This window comes from Jaculus jaculus, chromosome 1 (genome assembly GCF_020740685.1).
Source record: "Jaculus jaculus isolate mJacJac1 chromosome 1, mJacJac1.mat.Y.cur, whole genome shotgun sequence".
NCBI classification, from domain to species: Eukaryota; Metazoa; Chordata; class Mammalia; order Rodentia; family Dipodidae; genus Jaculus; species Jaculus jaculus.
The window spans coordinates 112,093,536-112,112,565 of record NC_059102.1 but is presented as its reverse complement, the minus strand read 5'-3'; the positions used below and the strand labels follow the sequence as shown (position 1 = coordinate 112,112,565).

The 19,030-nt window shown below is 39.3% G+C and overlaps 1 protein-coding gene across 3 annotated transcripts in view; it reads left to right on the top strand.

Moving 5' to 3' along the window:
- Positions 1–19,030, top strand: part of LOC101608410 (acyl-coenzyme A amino acid N-acyltransferase 1) — a 32,687-nt gene that overhangs the window by 6,542 nt on the left and 7,115 nt on the right. Inside the window, exon 2 of one of the 3 annotated variants that reach the window (XM_045137004.1) lies at positions 18,303–18,384. The exons of the other annotated variants lie outside the window; for them this stretch is intronic. The gene's annotated coding sequence lies outside the window, so the exon portion shown is untranslated. The remainder of the gene's footprint in view (positions 1–18,302; positions 18,385–19,030) is intronic. 3 annotated transcript variants of the gene reach the window in all.

Sequence of the window (19,030 nt, the reverse complement as noted above, 5' to 3'; positions counted from 1 at the left end):
GCTTGAAACAATAGTGGGGTCTCTGGAGGAAGCGTCATACCATCAGCTGACTCAAATTTTTGGAAACTTGTTCCATATCTAATTTTTACTAAATTGTGAAAGAACATCATGCTGCTGTCATGTGTCAGGAACAGAAGAGTAGTAATGAAGAGAACAGCTATTAGAGAGCAGCAAAAGGCACTTCAAGCCTGGAGAATGCACGTCCTTCCAGGAGGCTTTCTTCCTTGAAGTTTTTGCCTCTGCCTGGTGAACAAGTCACACAGACTCCACTGGAGTTGGCGTGACAACAGATGTTGTTCCCAATAATGATTATTATACATTTTTCTTTTCTTTTTCTGTTAGTTTTTTGTCAGTGTGACATAATTCCTGACAAAAACAAGGGAGGAAGGATAGCAGAGCATAGGAGAGGCTCCAGTAAAATCCCATAACAATTTCAGTTCATACAGCCTTTATAGAGCAAAATATCTTCAAATTAAGTTGAATAAATTAACAACCAAAAGATAGATACCTGCTTAGAAATTCATGTAAACAGAATAAACATGTGACAATCCTAATTATAACAACATGACCAATAACCTTGCTAAAAGTGAGACTTGACCCTAAATATGTAATTATGTACAAATTGTGAATATCTTCATTTTATTGCTTATTACAAACATTACTGGCTATGTTAGTCACTTCCTTTGGTCACTATGACCAAATACTGAGAAAAATAAATTTAAAAAGGAAGGATTTATTTTGGCTTCTTTCAGTTGTCACAGTCCATAGTTAGCTGGCTCCATTACTGTAGTCCTGTTTCCACCTAAGTTATCAGGGTAAAGGGTGAAGTCACAGAGGAAGTTGATCACCTTATTGTGGCCAGGAAGGGGAAGGGCAGACAGAGAAAGGAAGAATTGGGTGAAAAGAAAGGGGTGGGGAGATGAGGAGAAGAGGAAGAAGAAGTAACAGGAGCAGGAGGAGGATGAGAAGGAGGGACAGGCGTATCTCCATCTCTACAGGGCGTGACTCCAGTAACCCACTCACCCTAACTAGGCCCCAGCTCCTAGTATCAGCTGCTTCCCCATGATGCCATCATATGGCTACTTCAAGGGATTAATCCACTGATTATTATGGAGGACCATTAATTTCCAGAAAAGGGGTCAGGTTCTCATCAGGGAATTTTCACAAGCTTGTTGCAGAAATCCTGAGTGGATAATCCCCATGTCCAACCAAAGTGCTGGTTGTGGAAGTGCAGTACCTGTACCCCAAACGTGCCGGGACCCCAGAGACCAGTCCTGAGCTTTGATCAGAAAGACTGCCCTTATCTGCGTGGTCCATGTTTATGTTGCTGAGATAGCCTTACTGGAAATTACACATGCAGTCTCATGCTAACTGCTCAAACCCGTAAACCAGTGCATGCAGACTGCCCACATTCACATGGTGTGAATTATGTGCTGGGAAACCACATGCAAAGACACTCCCCCTAACTAAACAAGGAATTCTCCAGAATGAAACATTGCAGCCCTCTTCTTTACACCATAGGTAGTTCACTTGTTTTTGTCCAGCTGCTGCCCTTGTGCAGGGTACTTTTCTTTATACTCTGGTATGAGGACGCCCACTAGCCTTCCTGTCCTACTGCAGTGCCTGGTGTATTATAATTATGCCAGTATTTCCAGAAAGCTCATCAGCTAGTCAACCAAGTCCCTAGCACATGAGCCTTCTGGAAACATCTTATATCACACCATCACACTGGACTGTTAAAAACATAACTAGGGGCTGGAGAGATTGTGTAGTGGTTAAGGTTGATGCCTGTAAAGCCTAAGGACCCAGGTTTGATTCTCCAGGTCCCACATAAGCCAAATGCATATGGTGGCACATGCATCTGGAGTTTGTTTGCAGTGGCTAAAGGCCCTAGCATGCCCATTCCCTTTCTCTCTAATAAATAAATAAATAAATAAAGACAAAATCTTAAAAATCTTAACCAGATATGCTCTATAAAAATATCATTGTTATTTTTTATTTTCTAACTTGTAGAAATAGTAATATTATAATCTTTAGAAATTCAGATTTTTTTGTCTTATTAAGGTAGAATAAAATGCATTTTATCAAATTATTTGAGTCTTAAGCTTATGGTATTTATAATATTTTGATCTTCATTTTTACTCTTGCTCCAGTTCCCACAAATATAGGGGATAATCTTGGACATTAAATATGCAATGGACATAATTTTGCAGATTGAGTATATAATGAGCCCATTGCATATTCAATATTGATGTCTAAATGCAGTGTCACCCTAATATTATTATATTAAAATCTTTCCTCCAAGGTAATGGGTAAGTAAGTCATGAGGGCTGTGCAGTCATGATATAATCGGTATCCTTATGAATGAGGTTGAAGGGAGCTGCCCTGCACCTTCTACCTTGTGAAGATACACTGACAAAGTGTCAACCATGGAGCAGAGGATGACCCTTTGCCAGCTACTGAGTCTTCCAGAACCTTGATCTCAGTCTTCTTGCTATTTATCAATTATTTAGCCCAAGGTACCTTATTATGGCAGCAAAAAACAGAACAAGACCTCCTCAGGAAGTGGAATATTGTTATAACCAATACTTAAAATATGAAAGTGGCTTTTTGACTACATAATTGGTAAAGACTGAAAGAGTTTTGAGACCCATGACCACAAACCAGGCATTAGGAGTGAGTCTGTTGAAGACTCAGAGAAAAGGAAAGCTGTGAAGATAGCTTTTTTAAAAAATTGCTCAAGTGTCTACGATCAGAATATTTTATTTTATTTCTCAAGGTAGGGTCTTGCTGTAGCCTAGGCTGACCTGGAATTCACTATCTAACTTCAGGCTGCCCTCAAACTCACAGAGATCCTCCTACCTCTGCCTCCTGAGTGCTGGGACTAAAGGCATGTGACATTACTCCTGGCTATGATTGTGGTGGAAATGGGGGAAAGGAAACTTAGAAACCCCTGCCCTAAAATTCATCTTCTATACTGCATAGACTTTAAAAAAATATTTATTTTCAAGGTGGGGGGGAGGAGAGACAGAGTGAATGGGTACACCAGGGTCTTGCACCTTAACTGCTGAGCCATTCCTCCAGCCCCTACAAAGACTTTTGTATTGGTTATGTCCTATATTGCATGGTCTTATGTGCTGACTGAATTCGTAGTTTTTGCACTGTTTCAAGGCCATGATCTCTATTGCAGCTCCTATTGCAAATCATCTTATGCTTTGTTTTATCTCCATAGTGCAGCTGCTCACATCTGCCTACTAGTTAACTATTTTTTTTTTTAAAACTTGCCTATCACATACTCAAGGACTCTGACATTAGGCCAGGGCTCTGAGCTCTGAAAACTAATGATAATGAATAGTCCAAGTTAAGGTATATAAATTCTGAGTCTTCAGAGCTCAGGGTCTAGGCTTTGGAAGAGATTCCCCTGGAAACACGCTGGTGTGAAATGTGAAAATAAACTGATTCTTTACTCAGTTTCTGGTGCCAGTTCTGTGAGCCTTAGTTTCCCATACTATGATTAGAATATTGATAGAACTTTGGTTGGTAAAGGTAATTATGATGAAGAAGCAGTGATAAAGTGATGTTTATAGGTATATGTTATTTAACTGGTTGCTGTGGTCCAATACCTGACAGGAAACAGTTTATGAAAGCAAAGGGTTTATTCTGATGTACAGTTTTGAGGGGATACATTCTATCATCATGAAGAAGACTTGGCAATAGCAGCAGGGGACCCAGTTGGTCACACTGAATCCAGAGCTTAAACATTGTGGGGGTGGGGGAGCTAAGCTCTCTTAGTAAGCTCTGCTCAAACAGAGTACAATTCTTGCCTAGGGAACGGTAAAAGAATTGCTGTCCCCAGGCCATGAAACAATCACAAGGCCTGGGGGAGAGAGGAATGAATGTCACAGACTTTATTGTACAGGAATTTAGAATTATAGCAAAGGCATAAACAGCAAGCTTTACTATAAGCAGAAACATACCCATAAGGGTCGGAACCCTGAAATTGGGAAACTCGGCTGAGGGCTGAATTCAGGGAGGTGGCTAAGGATGCCTTTCATAGTTGAAGGTGTCAGAGGCTGATTGGTTATCTAATTGAAGGTCAGCTGAAAAACCTTTGTATTGAGAAAGAACAGGTCAAATTTGTCATAGAAGCAGTCAACTGCAAACTACCTCAGCCACGACTTTTCTGGCTGAACTCCCGGATCCTTGAACTCCCGCATTGGCCCCATGTCCTGTCCATTCTCTCTTCTTGGCTCTGAAGGAGAAATACCCTGCTTTTGGGAAGGATATAGTTAACTAGGGAACAGAATAGTGGGGCCAGTGTGGTAGTTTTAATGAAACATCCTCAAAAGGCTCATGCATTTTGAATACTTGGTCCCAGCTGGTAGCAATGTGGGATCTTTGGGCTATGAGCCATTGTTGGAGGAACTGTGTCACTGGGGGGTGGGCTTTGGGATTATATAGTTTTGCTCCAAAGCCAGAAAAGAGACTACTTCTTGTTGATATAAAGATAGACCCAGGATCCTTCTCAGGCTTGTCATACTTTCCTACCATGATGAAACTCTCTTCAGAACTGTAAGTTGAAATGAAACTTCCTCCCATGACTGCTCCTGGTGAGGTGTTTTGTCCCAACAAGAAGGTCACTGCTAAGGCTAGGCTATAAAACCCCCAGGCCCAACTCCAGTGACCCAGTACTTCCAGCAAGATCTACATCTTAAAGGTTCTACAACTTTCCCAATCAGCACCAGCAGCTGGAGACCAAGAGTTCAAACACATGAACAAATAGGGATGTTTTCAAACTACATTAAGGAACAGAGAGCTAGTTAGCCCTCATCAGGTACCAATTCTGTTAGTTGCTTGATCTTAGACTTTCCAGGTTCCAGATCAAGACTGTAAGAAATAATTTACTGTAACTTATACATTATTAATTTTCTCAAGTGTGTGTGTATTTGCATGTGTATTTGCATGTATGTACTTATGTATGGGCACATATGCACATATATGTGCATGTGTGGAAGCAGGCCAGAACATAATAAGTCCAGTTGTTGTTCCTCAGGAACTTGGATGGCCTTTTATTATTATTATTATTGAAGGGGAGAACAGGTTCCCTTGCTTTTACAGAAGAATACTACTCATGATATAAGCACCAGAGGCAGACAGGAGAATCAGATATATTCATGTCAACAGTGACTCCAGGGTAATAACTTTCAAAGTCTGAGCACCCAGTCACTCTCACTCCAGGTTTTTACAGAAAGTTAGTTTGATTTCTGATCTTTTCTATCACTAGTGGGTTTAAGTTTTTCTATGTGACTGAGGCCATGAACAGGAAGCTTTAATAACAATCAAGGTTAAGATGTGGGAAGGCAGTTAGTCAAAGGGTTGTTAAACATAGCTACATTTTGAGATAAAGTTTAGCAAACAAGATGTTTTGCAAGCAGCCGTAATTTAATATTAAACATACTTCTTTCTTGGTCTTAACTTCCTGCCTCATCATTGGCATGGAGTTCACCAAAATATGTTTGACTGGCTGGCCACAAAGTCTCCGGGATTGGCCTGTCTCTGCCTCCCTAGTGCTGAGATTGCAAGTGGGTACAACAAAGCCAAATCTTTTTTTTTACTTTTTAAAAAATGTTTTAAATTTATTTAAAAAATTTTGTTTATTTTTATTTTATGAGTAACAGAGAGAGAGAGAGAGAGAGAGAGGGAGAGAGAGAGAGAGAGAGAGAGAATGGGTGCACCATGGCCTCCAGCCACTGCATGCGCCACCTTGTACATCTGGCTTATGTGGGTCCTGGGGAATAGGGCCTCAAACTAGGGTCCTTAGGCTTCACAGGCAAGCGTTTAACCACTAAGCCATCTCTCAAGCCCTTAAATTTATTTTTATTTAAGACACACACACACACACACACACACACACACACACACACAGAGGGAGAGAATGGGCACACCAGGGCCTCTAGCCACTGCAAATGAACTCCAGATGCATGTACCACCTTGTGCATCTGGCTTACATGGGAACTGGAGAATTAAACCTGGGTCCCTAGGCATTGTAGGCAAGCACTTCAACCTCTAAGCCATCTCTCCAGCCTCCTATGTTAAACTTTTTATTGACAGCTTTTATAAGTATAGACAATAAACCATTATATTTCCCTCCCCTACTCCCATCCTCCCTCTATCAAATCCGCACTCCATTGAATCCCTTCTTTCCAATTATTTTTTTATTTTTTAAAAAATTAATTTATTTTTTATTGACAAATTCCATGATTGTAAACAATAGTTCATGGTAATTACTTCCCTCCCCTGACCTTCCCCTTTGAAACTTCACCCTCGATCATATCCTCTTCTCCTCTTACTCAGTTTCTCTTTTATTTTGATGTCATCATCTTTTTTTCCTATTATGATGGTTTTGTGTAGGTAGTATCAGGCACTGTGAGGTCATGGATATCCAGGCCATTTTGTGTCTAGAGGAGCATGTTGTAAGAAGTACTACCCTTCCTTTGGCTCTTACATTCTTTCTGCCACCTTTTCCGCAATGGACCCTGAGCCTTGGAAGATGTGATATAGATATTGCAGTGCTAAGCATGCACTCCTCTGTCACTTCTTCTCAGCACCATGATGCCTTCTGAGTCACTACCTTCTGAAAACAGAAGGTTCTCTAATCAGAAGTGAGAGTAGCATTAATGTATGGGTATGAACATTAAGAGAAGTGCTTACTGGGTAGTTTGGTGGGCATAGCATATAAATTTAGCCAGACAGCAGCAGAAGTTACACCCCTAGGGCTCATGACTACCCCTGTTGTAGATTTTCAGTATCAGAGATGTATTCCCTCTTATAGATAGGGCCTTCAGTCAAATTAGAGGGCAGTTGGTTTCCCCCCTAACAGATATGCCACTATTGCATCTATTGGCTCAGTTGGCCTGGTTGGCCAAATATAAGGCTTGTAATGTTCACTGTGGATTATCTTCACTGGTGATTTCTCTCTCTCCCCCATTGAGCTGCATGCAGCATGGATTTTTTCCAGCTTTCTATCAGTTGGTCTACATAGAGGAGGTTTTCAGCTCAGTTCCAGCAGGATTTCTTAGTGACCTTGTAGCCCAAGTATGTGGAGTCTTCAGCAATAGGGTCTTACCATCTATTCCTGGTGGGAAGCCAAGGGCCTTGGCAATGCCCTGTAATGCTTTGGGGGCATCAGAGACCTCCCTGGCCAACAACTCACTAGAAGATATCCCATCCCTAGCACTTAAAATTTTATAATAATAATCTATGGTTCCTGAGTGTTCCATTGTTCAAAAAATTAGTTTTCCATATGATTTATTTATATCTCTTAGATTTTGATTATCCCTTCCTTCACCTTTCCTTTACTCAATCTCTTCCCCTGACCTCACTTAGGCTTTTACATCCCCACTAATCTGTTCTTCTACTTACACATATGTAATACCATCCTATTAAGTCCTATTAAGTCCACCTCTCATTTTTTCTTCATACCATGAAGGTGTTGTGTAGGTAGTGTCAGGCACTGGGAGGTCATGAATATCAAGGTCACTTTGTGTCTGGGACACAGCATTATAAGCTCTTACATTCTTTCCATCACCTCTTCTACTATGAACTCTGGGCCTTGGAGTGTGTGATTGAGATGTCTCACTTCTTCTCAGAACTATGATGACTTTTGAGTCACCACAGTCATCATCTCCAAAGAGAAGCTTCTCTAACCAAAAGTGTGAGTAGCATTAATCTATGGGCAGAAACATAAAAAAGTGCTTAGAGGGCAGTTTGGTAGGCATAATATGTTCGTTTAAGCCAGAAAACAGCAGTTGTTACTCTCCTAGGATGCATGACCTCCCTAGCCATAGGCTTTTGACTAGGTTTTCAATACCAGGCATGCATTCCGTCCCATGGAGTGTGCTTCCAGGCCAATCAGAGAACAGTTGGTTTCCCCCATAGCAGACATGCCACTATTGCACCAGTTGGTACATTTGATCTGGTTTGCCAACCTTAAGGCTTGCATAGCCCACTGCTGTTTAATACCACTGATGACTTCTCTCTCCCAAGAGGCTGCATGCAGCATAGCTTTTTTCAGCTTTCTGACAGCTAGTCAACAGGAAGGAGATTTCCAGCTCAGCTCCAGTTTGAATTCTCAGTGACCTATAGCCCAAGCACATGGGGTTTTCAGCAATATGGTCTTATCATCTAGTTCTGGGGGGCAACCAAGAGCCTTGACAATAGCCTGTAATATTTTCAGGGCATTAGGGAACTCACTGGCCAACAATTCACTGGAAGGTATCCCCTCCCTGGCACTATTTTTTTTTTTCCAGTAACAATCTATGAACTCTGGGTGAGCCATTCTCCAAAGAAAGTTTTATTTATTTTATTTTATTTTTTTAAGAAGAAGGTTTTAATATGGCTTATTTATAACATCTTAAATTTTGATTAACCCTCCTCCTATACTTCCTTTACTTAATCCTTTCCCCTGACCTCACTTAGGCCATTGCACTACCAGTAATCTGTTCATCTACTTATGTACATACAATACTCTCCTCTTAAGTCATCCTCTCTCCTTCTTCCCTTGTAGCCTTTTTCTAGCTTCCTGGCCTCTGCTACTGATTTTACTCCAACTCACATACAAATCTAAACATTTGTAGCTAGAATACACATATGAGAGAGAACATATGATATTTGGCTTTCTAGGCCTGGTTACTTCACTTAGTATAATCCTTTCCAGATCCATCTATTTCTCTGCACATTTCATAGTTTCATTTTTCTTTACCACTGAATATAAATCCATTATATAAATGTAGCACATCTTCAGTATCCATTCATTACTTGAGGGATATCTAAGCTGGTTCCATTTCCTAGCTATTGTAAATAGAGCAGCAATAAACATGTTTGAGCAAGTATGTCTATGGTTATGACTAGAGTTGTTAGGATATATGCCAAGGAATGATATAGCTGGGCCATGTGGTAAATTTATTTTTAGCTGTTTCAGGAACCACCATGCTGATTCCACAATGGCTGCACCAGTTTACAATCCTACCAACAGTGTAGAAGGGTACCTCTCTTTCTACATGCTATCCAGCATTTATTGTCATTTGTTTTCTTGATGATAGCCATTCTGACTGGAATGAGATGAAATCTCAAAGTAGTTTTAATTTGGCAGAAATTATTTTTGCTCTGGAAAAATATAAAAAAGAATTGTTCTTTGTGTATGCATGGGTTTATGTACACTGATTTAATTCTAGTACCACATTATGTATACTGCCTGATTGTGTACTAGGGAATATACTTAACCAAAAATTTCATATTAAGTGGAAGGAATGCATTAAAGATGAGAGAGCTTTGATAAAGGAATGAGGAGGAGTGAGGAATGAACTTTCAAATTTCTTTTCTTGTTTGAGGAAAATAAAGCTTCCATGTAGGCTCGGGTGCCATGGGTTATGATCATTACCACTAAGTCTATATGCACACTTGAATAAGTATTTAGTTTTCTGAGCTTAATGTCATAATTTATAAAGTTAGTGATCATTTTAGTCCCATAATAGCTGCATGATCTCCTATGGCAAACATGATCTTGCACAGACCTGGAAAACTGACAAGGATTTATTCTGGGGATTAATTTTATCCACTAGCTAGCTTTCAATAAATGTTCAGTTATTTTTTGTTAAAGAACATGGGCTGGGAATTAGAGAATATATGCCAATAGCTGTTTAAAATAACCAGTGCTTTTACTTGTTTTAGAAATTGTTAGACTGTACAATTTGTATTATCACTAACACAACTCTCACCAATAAGTGGCTTAATTATAAATACAGAGCTCTTGGTGTGTAGTCTCTTGGGAAATGACTGAGACAGTGGTAACTCTTAATCATTTATATTATGGAATAACCTATAAATCCTACAATCCTCTTCCATTTTAAATTAGTTTTCAGAAATCATCTTACTGGATATTTTTTTAAATGCAAATACCTGTCAAGATACAAAATAAAATAGCATAACAAATACTAACTTAGAGAAGCCCTCCCTAAGGCAACAATTCCTTATTGCAATGTTCTTCTTATACTGCTCAAACATTGCAGTGTTTACAATGATAGCCATGGGTCAAGTGGAGCTGAATGGTAGTACATACAAATTCATTTTTAAGAATGTAAATTTCCCTCTGATTGTCAATTGCACCAATTAAGTTGGTTCTGTTCCTTAGCTCCTTCCATAGAGCTTAGGAGGAATTTGTTGGAGGAAAATTGAGAAGGAGAGGCACGTTCTTTCAGCATACTCTTCTCCTTGTGTATATAGTGCTCACTCATCATCTTGAGCCTTTCTTGTTTCATATACAGAACAAAGAATAGACTCAACCAACCGAACACGGTGCTTTAGTGTGCCACTGTATGGGGATCAAGGACCTATACAGAGATTGCTAATAAGGCTGCTTAGCCACTGTCCTTTATTGTGTGTACCAATATCACATGACATTTGCACTCTAGAATCTGTTGGCTATTTCTCACTAAAAGTGTTTGTGATAGGAGCTATGAAAATCAGTGAGAGACTCCATATCAAGGAAACATACAGATGAGGAAGAGAGGAGAACACCTGATCACCTGTTCTCTGATCTCTGCACATGTGCATATGGTGTATTCTCATCTGCATACACATGTGCATATTGGCATGTACCACACAAATATCAGCCACACATGCCCCACCCACAAAAGCTTCTAGGAAAACCATACTGGTCTTATGCACTGGCTGAGAATCTATAGTGTGTATGTATGAAGCTTGTGTTGTGTGTGTTTTAATCCTGGATTTTACTTGTGCCCCTTGAATCCCTAAGAGAGTGTTAAATATAGAACAGATAATATATAGGCCTAATTGAGTCAGAGATCTTCCAAAGTTAAAATCAGTTTGTAGAAAGGTAATCTGTTGAATTTTGCTTTGACTCCCCACCAAATTTTCATGAAGGCACACTCTTCCTCACACATTTGTGAAAAAAATTGCTTTTGTTTAGCCCATAGCCCAGGTACAATGACTTTAGGATTACTGATCATATGGCCCCTTCTTAATCTTTCTTGATTGAGAAACCAAAGATACTAATCAAAGGCACACACTGTTGGCCGTTAAAGCAGTCTCTCTTTCTCTTTCTCTCTCAAGCTTGTTGTATGGGTTTGTCAAAACCACATAATCCTTTTGGAACAACTCCACCTTTTCAAAAGTTCCACTATAATTTATTTTCCCTTATTGTAAACTGTAAAACTTTAGATTTCGATTTCATATAACAATGACCATTATGATCAATTTCTGGCAACTCAGAGTAAATAAATGTTAACATTTAACAGGCACTGTAGAAAGCTTAGGAGGCAAAGCATCAAACAGTAGTCAGCTTAGGACTAATGATCCACAACAAAATTCTAGCTCCGGACTTCCGGTTAAGATGGCGGCGTAGGTACCACGCCAAAGCAGCTTAGGGGGGAAAAAGACCAAAAAAACTCAGCAAAATACACACTTTTACTAAAAAGTGAGGTGTATAGGAAATTGAGGCGGCAGCGGAGAAGTAGAAGAGTTATAGAGCATCCAGAGCCTGCACAGGCGGGAACAGCGGCTCCGGGGCAGCTCGGCCAACTGCCGCAGCCGCGGCGCGGCAGAAAGCTGCTGGACTCTTGGCTCGAGCCGCAGGACAAGCCAGGTGCGGGATTTTCCCCTCACACCGCACTCTCCGCAACTCGGGAAATGTGAGGGGAGAGCGGCAGCGAGCAAGGGAGGGAGGAGCAGACCACGAGGTAGAAGCACACGTGGAACAGCGATACAACCAGAGCAGCCGCAGCTCCCTCCCCTCCCCCACCGCCTGAACCCAGCTCCAGCGAACACAGAAGCGGCCCGGGACCGGCCACGCCAACTTGGGCTGACAGCAGGACCCAAGCAGGAGCAGAGTTCGGCAGCAACTTCAGCGGCTCCAGCACCGGTACCAGCGGCCCCAGCAGCAGCGGACCCAGGAGTGGCAGCGGCGGCAGATCCCGCAGCAGCGGCTTCGGGGTGAGCAGCGGCGGTGGACACGGCAGCGGCAGCTTCAGCAGCGGTGGTGGCTCCAGTGGTGGCAGCTACAACAGCAGCAGAGGCAGCAGCAGCGGCTCAGTTTGCCCCGTAGGAAAAGCAAGTGCCCAGCTCCAGAAATCAGAACAGCAGCCCGACGACCCAGGCAGCAACTTGACTGAGACCACAATCACCCAAGGTAACTGGGATTGCACCAGGGAAGGGACTCACTTGGTCACAAGCTGACTTGGATACCTCAACAGACCAGAAATCTAAACCTCTTTGTTGATAGAGGATCTGGTCATTATAATAACTACTCTTGCATACATACTCGGGGCTGTTTTTGATTGAATGTGTACAGTGTTTAGTTAAATTTTAGAATCTACCAGTATTTTATTCCACTCAGCCTGCTTGAATACTCCTATAGCAGGGAAACTCAACCCCTAAGAACATCTTTGTAGATACTCTGAGAGTCTTAAGAGCCACACCTAATACCTTAAGGTCCTACCCTGAAAATATATTACATCAAATCAATTGATACAGCTAAGAATACACAGCTAGCTAGAAATTCCAAGCATTAACTTAATCCAAGATGCAAAAATATATACATTATAACACAAGAAACACTAAAAAGCAAGACGATATAAATCCACCTAAAAGTATTAATGCATCAGAAATGTCCTCCAGTGAGAAAGAGTTAGAGGAAATGCCTGAGAAAGAGTTCAAAAGAATAATTATAAATATGTTCAAAGAGGTCAAAGAACACATGAAAACAATCAAAGAAGAAATCAAAGAGGAAATCAAAGAGGAAATCAAAGGAATCAAAGAAGAGGCAGGACACCAATTTAATGAAATAAAGAAGGCAATACAAGACATAAATAGGGAAATAGAAATAATAAAGAAAAACCAGTCAGAATTACTAGCAATGAAGAACACAGTTAATGAAATAAAAAACTCTGTAGAAAATCTCACCAGTAGGATGGATGAGGGAGAGGACAGAATATCTAAGCTAGAAGATCAGGTGGCAGACCTAATGCAGTCCAACAAAGAGAAAGACAAACTTATAGAAAAGTATGAGTGGGAATTTCAAGATATTCGGGACACTATGAAAAGATCCAATATAAGAATTCAGGGCATAGTAGAAGGAGAAGAACTCCACTCCAGAGGCATAGTAGGCATCTTCAACAAAATCATAGAGGAAAATTTCCCCCAAATTGGGAAAGAGGTGCCAATACAGATACAGGAAGCCTTTAGAACCCCAGCCAGACAAAACCCAGGAAGAACCTCTCCTCGCCACATTATACTCAAACTTCTAAACACACAAACCAAAGAAAAAATATTGAAAGCAGTTAGAGAGAAAAATCAAGTTACCTACAAAAGCAAGCCCATCAGGATTACAGCAGATTATTCAACACAAACTTTTAAAGCCAGAAGGGCTTGGAGTGATATATTCCAAGTTCTGAAAGATAACAACTGTCAACCAAGGTTACTTTATCCTGCAAAGTTATCCATTCAAATAGATGGAGAAATAAAGACATTCCATGACAAAAGCAGGTTAAAGGAGTATTTGAAGACAAAACCACCTCTACAGAAAATACTTGATAGAATCCTCCATGCTGAACAAAAGGAAAAGCACACATATAAGGAACCTAGAAAAAACCAGCTATACTCAAATACCAGTTAACAGAAGAGAGCACAGGTAGAACAAGTAACACACACACACACACACAAATGGCAAACATAAATACACACCTTTCAATAATATCTCTTAATATCAACGGTCTCAATGCCCCAACGAAAAGACATAGATTTGCAGACTGGGTTAAAAAGCAGGATCCTACAATTTGTTGTCTCCAAGAAACTCACCTTTCTACAAAGGATAGACATTATCTTAGGGTGAAAGGTTGGAAGACGGTGTTTCAAGCAAATGGGCCTAGAAAACAAGCAGGGGTTGCTATCCTAATATCAGACAGGGTAGACTTTAGTCCGACGTTAGTCAAGAAAGATAAGGAAGGTCACTTTATATTGATTAAGGGCACACTCCAACAGGAGGACATTACAATCCTAAACATATATGCACCTAACATGGTGGCTCCCAAATTCGTCAAACAAACACTATTAGAACTAAGGTCACAGATAACACCAAACACAGTGGTGGTGGGTGACTTTAACACCCCACTCTCATCAATTGACAGGTCATCCAGGGAAAGAATAAACAGAGAGGCATCTGGACTAAATGAGGTCATAGAAGGAATGGACCTAACAGATATATACAGGACATTTCATCCAAAGGCTGCAGAATATACATTCTTTTCAGCAGCACATGGAACATTCTCTAAAATAGACCATATATTAGGACACAAAGCAAATCTTAACAAATTCAGGAAAATTGAAATAATTCCTTGCATTCTATCTGACCACAATGGAATTAAACTACAAATCAGTAGCAAGAAAGGCTATAGAGCATACACAAAATCATGGAAACTAAACAATACACTACTAAATGATGAGTGGGTCAATGAAGAAATCAAAAAGGAAATCAAAAAATTTATAGAGTCAAATGATAATGAGAACACAACATACCAAAATCTCTGGGACACAATGAAGGCAGTTCTAAGAGGTAAATTTATAGCCTTAAGTGCCTATATTAAGAAATTAGAAAGGTCGCAAGTAAACGACCTAATGCATCGCCTTAAAGCCTTGGAAAAAGAAGAACAAGGCAAACCAAAAAGTAGTAGACGGGAAGAAATAATAAAGATTAGGGCAGAAATTAATGAAATAGAAACAAAAAGAACAATCCAAAGAATTAATGAAACAAAGAGTTGGTTCTTTGAAAGGATAAACAAGATTGATAAACCCTTAGCAAATCTGACCAAAAGAAAGAGAGAAGAGACACAAATTAATAAAATCAGAGATGAACAAGGTAACATCACAACAGATTCCAGAGAAATTCAAAAAATTATAGGGACATACTATAAAAGCATATACTCCACAAAGTATGAAAATCTGAAAGAAATGGATGATTTCCTTGATCTATATGACCTACCTAAATTAAATCAAAATGAGATTAATCACTTAAATAGACCTATAACAAACATGGAGATCTGAGCAGTTATCAATAATCTCCCAACTAAAAAAAGCCCAGGCCCGGATGGATTCACTGCTGAATTTTACCAGACTTTTAAGGAAGAGCTAACACCATTGCTTCTTAAGCTTTTCCAGGAAATAGAAAAAGAAGGAATCATACCAAACTCCTTCTATGAGGCCAGCATCACCCTGATACCAAAACCAGGCAAAGATAGAACAAAAAAAGAAAATTACAGACCAATCTCCCTCATGAACATAGATGCAAAAATTCTCAACAAAATATTGGCAAACAGAATACAAGAGTATATCAAAAAGATCATTCACCCGGACCAAGTAGGCTTTATCCCAGAGATGCAGGGATGGTTCAACATACGCAAATCTATAAATGTAATACATTACATAAATGGGTTGAAGGACAAAAATCACATGATCATCTCATTAGATGCAGAGAAAGCATTTGACAAAATCCAACATACCTTCATGATAAAAGTCCTACAGAGACTGGGAATAGAAGGAACATATCTCAATATAATAAAGGCTATTTATGACAAGCCTACAGCCAACATATTACTAAATGGGGAAAAACTGGAAGCTTTTCCACTAAAATCAGGAACAAGACAAGGGTGTCCACTGTCTCCACTTCTATTTAATATAGTTTTGGAAGTCTTAGCCATAGCAATAACGCAAGAGACACACATAAAAGGGATACAAATTGGAAAGGAAGAAATCAAGTTATCATTATTTGCAGATGACATGATTCTATACATAAAGGACCCTAAAGACTCTACTAGCAAGCTGTTAGAGCTGATCAAAACCTACAGCAATGTAGCAGGATACAAAATAAATACACAGAAATCAGTAGCCTTCGTATATGCTAACAACAAACACACAGAGGATGAAATCAGAGAATCACTCCCATTCACAATTGCATCAAAAAAAATAAAATACCTTGGAATAAACCTAACCAAGGAAGTAAAGAATCTATACAATGAGAACTTTAAAACACTCAAGCGAGAAATTGCAGAAGACACTAGAAAGTGGAGAAACATCCCTTGTTCCTGGCTTGGAAGAATCAATATCGTGAAAATGGCAATCTTACCAAAAGCAATCTACACATTTAATGCAATCCCTATCAAAATTCCAAAGGCTTTCTTCATGGAAATAGAAAAAACAATCCAAAAATTCATTTGGAATCACAAAAAACCTCGAATATCTAAAATAATACTGAGCAACAAAAAAGAGGCTGGTGGTATCACCATACCTGATTTTAACCTATACTACAGAGCCATAGTAACAAAAACAGCATGGTACTGGCACAAAAACAGACATGTAGATCAGTGGAACAGAATAGAGGACCCAGATGTAAGCCCAAGTAGCTATAGCCACCTGATATTCGATAAAAATGCCAAAAATACTCATTGGAGAAGAGACAGCCTCTTCAGCAAATGGTGTTTTGAAAACTGGATAAATATCTGCAGAAGGATGAAAATAGATTCTTCTCTCTCGCCATGCACAAGAATTAAGTCCAAATGGATTAAAGACCTTAACATCAGACTGGAAACTTTGAAACTGCTAGAGGAAAAAGTAGGGGAAACCCTTCAACATATTGGTCTTGGCAAAGACTTTCTGAATACAACCCCAATTGCTCAGGCAATAAAACCACAGATTAACCACTGGGACCTAATGAAATTACAAAGATTTTGCACCGCAAAGGACACAGTGAAAAAAGCAAAGAGGCAACCTACAGAATGGGAAAAAATCTTCGCCAGCTATATATCTGATAGAGGATTAATATCTAGGATATACAAAGAACTCAAAAAGTTAACTAATAAGGAATCAAACAAGCCAATCAAAAAATGGGCTAAGGAGCTAAATAGAGAGTTCTCAAAGGAAGAAATACGAATGGCATATAAGCACCTAAAAAAATGTTCTACGTCACTAGTCATCAGGGAAATGCAGATTAAAACTACATTGAGATTCCATCTCACTCCTGTCAGATTGGCCACCATCATGAAAACAAATGATCATAAATGTTGGCGGGGATGTGGAAAAAAAGGAACCCTTCTGCACTGCTGGTGGGAATGCAATCTGGTCCAGCCATTGTGGAAAACAGTGTGGAGGTTCCTAAAGCAGCTAGAGATTGATCTACCATATGACCCAGCTATAGCACTCCTAGGCATATATGCAAAGGACTCATCTCATTTCCTTAGAAGTACATGCTCAACCATGTTTATTGCTGCTCAATTTATAATAGCTGGGACATGGAACCAGCCTAGATGTCCCTCAACAGATGAGTGGATAATGAAGATGTGGTACATTTATACAATGGAGTTCTACTCAGCGGTAAAGAAAAATGAAGTTATGAAATTTGCAGAAAAATGGATGGACCTGGAAAGTATGATACTAAGTCAGGTAACCCAGGCCCAGAAAGCCAAGCGCCACATGTTCTCTCTCATATGGGGATCCTAGCTACAGATGACTGGGCTTCTGCGTGAGAATGAAAATACTTAGTAGCAGAGGCCAGTAAGTTGAAAAGGAAACATAAAGGGTGGAGAAAGGAAGGGAGGAGGATACTTAATAGGTTGATATTGTATATATGTAATTACAATGATTGTAATGGGGAGGTAATATGATTGAGAATGGAATTTCAAACGGGAAAGTGTGGGGGTGGGGAGGGAGGGAATTACCATGGGATATATTTTATAATCATGGAAAATGTTAATAAAAATTAAAAAAAAAAATCTAGCTCCAAGATCAAGTTTTTCAGACTGTAACCTACTGAAATCTGCCACCGTCCACTTACATATGCCCATATATCTCCTTGATCTTCTAAATTAGCTGATTTTCTTCAGGAATTTTTCAAGATGAGAATCTTATATTGAAAAATTGTAATTATGAGATTAGAAATAGGAGTATGGAGATGAATCAAAACCTAGATCCACAACCAAATTAAATACTATAATAACAGACTTTCATAGACTTTAGAAATCATAAATTTCTACCAAAATTTTAAAGATTTTAAAAGAGATAGTTTTCTTGTTATAGATGGATACCATTGATAGCATTTTGATTGCAGGGTTGTATAAAAGAGAAGGTTTAAGTAACTCAGCTATTGAAAACATTTCTAAAAATTTCCTTGAGAAAGAAGGTTAGGGAATAGAAAAATACTCTTCATAAGGTGATTTCACTGTGCATCTGCTTTTACATAGGAACTGGGGTATTGAACCTGGGCCAGCAGACTTTGCAAACAAGTACCTTCACTACTGATCTATCTCTCCAGCCCAATTTCAGGTACTTTCAATGATAGTTTGGGTAAATAAATCAATCTTATAAGGAAGATTAAAAAAATGACATCAAGCAGTGTTCCAACAAAACATCTTCTGTTCTCTAAGAATTAGAGGCATGTAGAAATACTGTCATAAGACCCTCATAATAAGAGAGAAAGACAACATCAAAATAAGGGAGAGACTAATGGAGAGAGAGAGGGGATATGATAGAGAGTGATATTGTAAAGGGGAAAATGGGGGAGGGGAAGAAAATATAATGGTTTATGGTCTGTAAGTATAGAAGTTGTCAATAAAAATTAAATTAATAAAAATACATTTTGATAAAAAGAATTAGAGGCATGTAAATCATGAAGGATAAATGAAGATGACACAATTAGAAGAGCTATTGCAACATCTACAGAGAAGAACCAGAACACTAACCCCAAATTTTTCTAGTGATACTGCCTCTGGGGAGAAAGCATCACTCAACTCCTTGTTCTTTTCACTCCCAATTAGAAATTGACATTGGAGAATTTGAGGTGGTCATTATAATTTTAGAGTAAATAAATACAACCCTCATCCAGGGACTATGTTCCTAGTTAGAGAAGCTGTGAGTAATAAAATAATATTGGATTTCTAGTAGTCAAACAAGGAGCATCTATGCAAGTGTT